We start from the raw sequence: 8,467 nt of genomic DNA, 5'->3' as shown, positions 1-8,467 counted from the left end.
AACACATTTTACTATCTTATCTCTCATATCTACCTATTCTCTAAGCAGGATATATGCACCTGGAAAAATGTAGAAGAGAAATGGTCTCATCTCACAAATATAAAGAAGTTCAGATGATCAGATTGGACTCCAAGTGTGATTACAAAAAAAATTGCAGTAACTCAGGGTGGGGATTTCTGTCTCTTAAAATGGTTAACGTTTAAATGGGAACAAAATGATACTTTCTTATCTGGCATATTATCTTAAACTCATGTCCTACACTCTCAAAAAAGACACTGTACAGACAGAAATGGCTACAGTAGCCGCTCCTCCAGGGCTGTTCCCAGAACCGCTCCTCCCACAAGTTTGAGTCAGGTGTATATGCTAAAAGTCATAGACAGGTCACGGGCCTTAATTTTTTTGTTTACAGCCTATGATCTGTCTGTGACTTTTACTAAAAATACCAGTGATTAAAACAAGCCTCAATAACGAGTGCTACAGCCCTATTTTGAGCTGACCTATTTATCCACTCTCATAATACAAGAACAAAGGGACATTCAATGAAATTGAAAGGGAAGACATTTAAAATTGATAAAAGGAAATTTGTTTTACTTTTAAAGAAAGTACATAATTTATCAGTGGAACTCATTAATCCAAGTAGTCACAGAGGGCAAGAGTTTGATAGGATTCAGGAAAATATTGGACATTTCTATGGGCAATACATATAAAGACAATTATGTGAGATTGAATAAACTCCTTTTGTAAAAAGTCTGTGTATGGAAGGTATTTATATGCCCCCACCCCCGTTACTGTGGTGCCTGAGTGACTCACAATTTCATTGTGAGGAAGAGAAATGCTATTATCCCCATTTTACAGATGGGGAACTGAGATAGAGAGAGATTAAGTGATATGAACACAAGAAGCCTATGATGGAGCAGCGAATTGAATCCAAGTCTCACAAGTCTCACAGATAGGAACCCAACCCACAGGACCATAGTTCTTCTAAGCTTATATAATCCTTTCTTTCTATATCCAGATATTAGACAAACATTAAATGCCAAAATAATTCCATAATTGTCCACCATGAGGTTTCTTCCACTCCCCCAACCCCTGAGGCATATGGTAATAAATGCTGTCAGATCAAGAAGATACTGGACTAGAGTAACCACTAGTCTGGTCTGTATGGCAAGTCCATGGTTTATCCATGAAGATTGATCTTTTTTCCCTGGGTTACCTAAGCAGACAAATTTGTACTTCCATTTATATGTTTTAATTACCTACCTTTAACTACCTTAAAATTATAGAATCAGGAAGAACTCTTTATTTAGAAAAAGGAGGACTGGAATAAGAGGGAGGAATGCCTCTAAAGTATCTGACACTGACTTCACTGAGACACATGATACTGGATCACCTGGAACACCAGTCTGGTTGCATGGGAACACTTATGTTTCCATGAAAGTTGGTCTGTAATTAAATTTCACTGTACAGTTATTTCACACATGGTTCTGAAAGATGCTATGTGCTAAATATTAAAGATGGACTAAAGAGACAGTATCCAGAGCTGGATCTTCATTGGGTTTGGACCCCTAAGTTAGAAAACGTAGTGAATTTGGTGATGCCAAAATTGATCAAGTTCTTCTTCATAGATTTCAACCCCAAATGATTAGTAATTCAATGAGATTCACATTTTGAATTGTGGAAATTTCAAGAGATGAGCTAGAGACACAAGGTAGGTGAGCTAATATCTTTTATTGGACCAATTTCTATCAGTGAAAGAGACAAGCTTTTAAGCTACACAGAGCTCTTACTTCTCTTATGTTTGTGAAATATACTAAGAATGTCACAGGTAAACACAAGATCAGATCGTTTTGCATAACTAGTTAGGACACATTCTAAGGGGCCATTCATGGTAAAGTGGCCCATTAACACCCCTGAAGTCATAAGACAAAAAGGAGTATTAGTGGTATTCTGAGACCTGGTCTACACTACAACTTTAGGTTGAATTTAGCAGCATTACCTTGATGTAACCCTGGATCCATCCACACAACAAAGCCCTTTTTTTTTCAACTTAAAGGGCTTTTTAAATCGATTTCTTTACTCCACCTTGGACGAGGTGATTAGATAGGCTGAAATTGGCCTTGCCGGGTCGAATCAGGGATAGTGTGGATGCAATTCGATGGTATTGGCCTCGGGGAGCTATCCCGGAGTGCTTCATTGTGACTGCTCTAGAGAGCACTTTGAACTCAGATGCACTGGCCAGGTAGACAGGAAAAGGCAAGCGAACTTTTGAATTTCATTTCCTGTTTGGCCAGCATGTTTGCAGAGCTCACGCAGAGCTCATCAGCATGATGTGCACATTGCTGGGGCACATTTCCCAGCCCGTACTTTGTGAGAAATATATGACCATGTCCCTCTCGTCACCGCGCTGTCATCGCCTCCTCACCTGGTTTTGCGTGAAACAATTGTTTGCCATTGCTCTGACAGAGGGAGAGGCGACTGATGACATGGTTTACCGGGAATTAAAATCAACAAAAGATGTAGTTTGGCATCAAAGAGAAACACAAACAACTATCACACAGAAAGGCCCCCTCAAGGATTGAACTCAAAACCCTGGGCCATTGATTTCACAAAACAAATCGGGACAATTTCTTGTTTTGACCCATCTATCTTTTACATATTAGCCTGGCAGCAGACGGTGCAGTACGACTGCAAGCCATCATCATCTCCTGGGTGCTCGGCAGAAGATGCTGCATTTCAATTGCTAGCCATCATCATCTCCTGGCTGCTAGCCAGAAGACGGTGCAATAGGACTGCTATCCATCTTCATCTCCTGGGTGCTCGGCAGAAGATGGGAATGACCTGGCTGAGTCACTCTCATGTCTGCCAAGGTGCCCCTGACCAATTTCACCAACGTCAGCTAAAAGAGCACCCAGGAATATGATGACGATGGCTACCAATCGTAATGCACCATCTGCTGCAAAAAAGCAATGAGATGCTGCTGTGTAGCAATGCAGTCTCACATCTGCCAGCACCCAGGTGTACGGTGACGGTGAGCTGAGTGGACTCCATGCTTGCTGTGGTATGGCGTCTGCTTAGGTAACCCAGGAAAAAAGGTGCAAAACGATTTTCTGCCTTTGCTTTTACGGAGGGAGGGAGGAAGAGAGGGGGGGGCCTGACAACATGTACCCAGAACCATCCTTGATTGCCCCATCAGGCATTGGGATCTCAACCTAGAATCCCAATGGGCAGCGGAGACTGTGGGAGCTGTGGGATAGCTACTCACAGCTACCCACAATGCAACGCTCCAGAAGCAGACACTAGTCTTAGTACTGTGGACACAGTCCGCTGACTCAATGTACTGAGAGTATTTTGTGTGGATACACGCATAATCGACTGTATAAAAACGAATTCTAAAAAACTGACTTCTATAAATTCAACTTAATTTCGTAGTGTAGACATACCCTGAGACAGGTTGTTAACACTGTTTGTGGAGGAAGCACCTTTTGTCCTGAAGGAAGCTGGCCCTTTGTAAGGTGAGTGGTTGAGAATAGTTCTTTGAATCCCAATATTCCTTTAGTAAGCTTGTCATGGCTAAATATGATGGGTCTACCTGTGTTCCCTTGCTTGTGTATCTTGGGAAGCATGTAAAATTTCAGTGCGGGAGTGTGATGTTCCCCTCTGGAGTTATCTGGACTGGTAATCTGCTAGGCCTCTCCAATCCTTGAATCTGGGAGCCAGCCTTACCCTGCTTTGCTGTGAGAACCCCCACTAGTGGGCTGTTCACACACAGCCTCTGGCATGTAAGCTGCTCCAGCTACTTGCAAGTGAATGACACCAGCCAACATCTTCAGTCCCAGACACAATCCTAGGAACCTCTGTCTTGCAGTGTCCAGTTATGCCTGCTGGATGCTGCAAGCTTATATAAGTTTGCCAATTTAACAAAGAAATTGATATGTACCAGGCTTGTTATCCCAAGAGGAGCTTCTGACACACTTCAAACCAAACACACTGCTTCAGGTAGAATAAACAAACATATCTATTAACTATAAAAGTAGATTTAAAGTGATTATACGTCAAAGCATAACAAGTCAGAGTGGTTATCAAAAGAAAATAAAATGTAAGCACTCAGTCTAAACTCTTAACCCTATTAGACTGGGCAGCAACTAGATTAAGCAGTTCCTCACCTCACTGGATTTGCAGTCCTTAATATACAGGTTTGTTCCTTAAACTTGGGTCAGTCTCCCGTGTTGGAGTCTTGTCTCGAGAGCTCAGCCCCAAAATTGAAGTAGGTATGTGCTAAATTCTTTTTGAGGTTCAGGCAAACTCATTTTGGTATTGAAGACAGAAAGTATTTGTATATCACTGCATTTCCTGTTTCTTTTCTGGTTATATCAGGAAATGAAAGTACTTGATGTCGGGGCATAAATAAAATCTATTCTAACCATACTTTTCACCCTGGAATACTAGAAATCTGGGAAGAAGAACTATTTACGGGAAATGTCTAGCTTTATTTCTAGACTACAAAGGTTTAGATATTTATAGAGAAAGAGCAGATGGCATTTCAATCAAGCCAGACTCTAAGTGGTTTAAACCTTGGCCTGCTAAACCCAGGGTTGTGAGTTCAATCCTTGAGGGGGCTGTTTAGGGATCTGGGGCAAAAAATTTGTCTGGGGATTGGCCCTGCTTTGGCAGGGGGTTGGACTAGATGACCTCCTGAGGTCCCTTTCAACCCTGACATTCTATGAAGTTTGCCCATCAATGATCATTTATTGCTGTCATATTATTATGAAAAATAAATCAATAATAACCAGTTATGCTTTGATTGTGCCTGCCTCCTTTGAGTTTACAAAGGGCAAGGGATGGGAGGGAAAGATTGCAAGGAATCGTCTAATCCTCTATGTCCATCTGCTTATGCTTTTCCATATAGGTTGGGCAGAGTCCCCATTGGGGAGGTAAGGCATTACTCTGTGCTTAGCAGGTTAGTAGGCAGGCTAGTACTAGATATATGAAAGAGGATGAGAAAAGAGGATCCTAGCTGGTAAAGCTAGCTGATCGTAGAGGGATCTCACATAAGTGGATGATGTAATTGCTGACGCAATCTGTGCTTCTCTCTCTGGAAAAATTCTGGCTGAGCCAGTGTTAACTTCTCCTTGAGGTTCCATTTGTAACCCAACACTTCTCCACTCTAGAACTGGCTTTGATATTTAAGCCATCATCTAGCTGTTAAAATACTGGCTTGAGTTCTGAACCCGAGGACTAAGAAACATGACTGTTACCATGAAGTGGTAAACCTTTCTGGAAATGTGAGTTCATTCACTAGGTGAAACTGAAATGCCAAATTCCTCAGAGAATTCTCTAAGGATGCTCTTCTGCGCTGATTCCATTTTTATTTCTTTTATTCTCATATTATGGGCTATTAGAAAGCAAAAACTTTCTTACGATAAAGATTTAGCATATTTGGATAGATCAGTTGAGTATCCTCACATATGTTCATATCTCTTTGACATTCGTTTTGCTTTATTCTTGGTGCTACACTTGGTCTGGCTCTCAGAAACTTGCAACTTGACCATTAGCAGCTTATCAAACTACTTATGTACAGAAATGGAACATCAATGTAACAGAATTAAGCTTTATATTGATTTTTTCAAATATAATAAAAAATAAATAAATAAAATAAAATCACTACACTTCCAAGAATTGCTCACAGGAAAGGGAAGTTGGGAATTAGCCAGCCTGGTTCTGCTCATAAGAGCGCACCCAAGGCTTTTGATCCTGACAATTTTAAAGTAAGAGAAATATTGTTCACTAAATTCTCATTCTGTTTACTCACCTTTTTTTTCTCCTGGTAACTACATAATGAATCTTGCTTGTCAACTTTACTTTTCCACCTTGGTATCCTCATTAACATTAGTCATTACAACAAGATTGGAGGAAGCACTAGAAAACACACTCTAGAAAAAGATATTGATCTGGTGGGTAAGAGTTTATACCAAGGGTCGGAAAGCTGTCATAAGTGGTGTGCCGAGTCTTCATTTATTCACTCTAATGTAAGGTTTCGTGGGCCAGTAATACATTTTAACGTTTTTAGAAGGTCTCTTTCTATGTCTATAATATATAACTGAACTATTGTTGCATGTAAAGTAAATAAAGTTTTTAAAATGTTTAAGAAGCTTCTTTTAAAATGAAGTTAAAATGCAGAGCTCCCCAGACCCAGGCAGTGAGAGTGCCACTGAAAATCAGCTGGCGTGCCGCATTTGGCACATGTGCCAGAGATTGCCTACCACTGGTTTATACTAACAAAACACACAATATTTAGTTATAAGGATCTAAAACACTACAGAAACAACACTTTAAGCCCCAATGTTTTGGATCATTATAGTGGAATATAGTAATATGTTTAAATGCCACATTAGAACCTTTTCATCCATTCTCTTCTTTTATGAAAATGTATGGGCTAGATCCTCAGCAGCTGTGAATTAGTGAAGTCCATTGACTTCAATTTCATCCAAACATGTTCAAAATAGGCAAAAAAATTAAAGAAGTTAAACACTTATTTCCACAGCATAAAGTTTTAGCTTGATTTTTAAAGACTTCTAAGGATTTTGCCTTAATCCTTACCTAAACTACTTAATAAGATGTTGAAGAACAATAATGTACTTCTGTTTCTAATGCTTCCATTCTACATAACTACATGAATTCACACAAGTAGAAGACATGCTAGTCGATGCTCCCAGTGAGAATAATTTGGTGGGACAGCCAGAGTCAAATGATATCAGCTTTCTTATTTTATATTTATCAATTTTTCTCTCCACTAATTGTGAGCCAGAAAACACTAAAACAAAATGCTCAACAGGCTTTCCATCATCATGTACCAACCAGTAGGATACTAGCAACTCCGAGATAATTCAGAGCAACATCTCTCTCCCATTCAGGTCTCTGCTTTTCTTAAATCAGTAGTTCTGAATTAATTATTTTAAATGGTGCATCATTTAGGCTAGAGGTTGGTCATACACATAAGTGGAAGATTGTTTATATTTGGAACAGAAATTACAGCTGCTTTCTTTGCCAGAACAACTTGCTCCACCTACGCTATTCTGAATTAGATTTATCATCATCATTATTCACTGCTGTATATTGTCTTTGGAGTGCACTTATACGTGTCAGTTTCACCTATTTATTTTCAAACACCCCCAGCCTCCGCTGCTGTACAGTTTCATTAAAAGCAGCACTGCTGCTGGTTATTCAGCAGGCATCAGAGAGAGTGGCTTTGATAGTTGGACTTTAGAGGCAGTTTACGTGTATGTCAAGGTTTCCCTGCAAATAAAACATTTTTTGAGAGTTAAATGGATCTGCCCTCCCCCCACCTTCATTGTGTTACCAGCACCTGCCATTTTCACAACCCTGCAGGGGTAAACATCTTTCTTACATGTGTACGTCTCAGTTTGACTGGTTACAGTGAGCATGGGGGAACAGGCTCACTTGTACTAGACATGTCACTTTTCTCTTTAAACAAACAATAACAATCAACCATGGACATAGTGTGTTTTTGCACAATACTTTTCCAATAGACTAACATTTTTGTCCATGTATAGTAGACCACATGTAATTGTTTAAGACGTGTCTTTCTGAGAAACAAAGCCAAATCTAACAAAAAGTTAAACGGCACATACAGATTATTTAGGTCTCAACTATATGAATGCACTATTACATTTGATTGTAGTAGAAAGTTGCTCTAACAAGGAAAACAGCATTTTATTTGGGTACCAAATATTAACAAATCTCACTAATATTTGTGAGTAAAATTTACATCACCCTTTGCTGTAAGCATTGTGTTATTTTAAATTATTAATTTAGGAATTATTGATCTAAGAAAAGGAGATCTGATAAAGAGGGAGGAACTCTTCTAGAATATACGCTGCTGATCGTTGCCATAGACAAGACAGAGGGCTAGATGGAGTTTGATGTGACAGGAAATTCCCATGTTCTCACGCCTTAGTGATTAGGGACACAGGTGCAAGAAGTCCCATCACAGAAAATCACAATCACCTGCTGATGGTGGAAGGTCCTTCCTAACCCCTTAGTAGATAGTCAGTTTATGCCCTGAAGCATTAGAGTTTATATATCAGGAGGTATGAAGTTTATGCCTGGGTGTCGTTAAGGTTTAAAGGATTCACCAGGGAATAATATATGAATGTGTGAAATATTATTAACAACGTAACTCAGTGATGGCCTATTTATGCAGGAAGGAGTTGTCACACCTCCCTGGCTAGCTGGTGATGTAATGGAAAGTTCTATTATTGACCACTGCCTCATCACAGAACAGACAATAGAAAACACCAAAGACAACTGGAAACAATCAAAACCACGTGGAGGCAAAGAAAAAAGGAACATTACAACAGACAGAGGATTACCTTGCCTGTGAATAAAGACAAAAGACTGTTTCAATATAAGATAGAGTGGGGAGTGGCACTGTGCACCCATTCATTGA

This window comes from Gopherus flavomarginatus, chromosome 2 (genome assembly GCF_025201925.1).
Source record: "Gopherus flavomarginatus isolate rGopFla2 chromosome 2, rGopFla2.mat.asm, whole genome shotgun sequence".
Classification (NCBI taxonomy): Eukaryota; Metazoa; Chordata; order Testudines; family Testudinidae; genus Gopherus; species Gopherus flavomarginatus.
The sequence above is the reverse complement of the archived record's forward strand: the minus strand, read 5'-3'. Positions refer to the sequence as shown.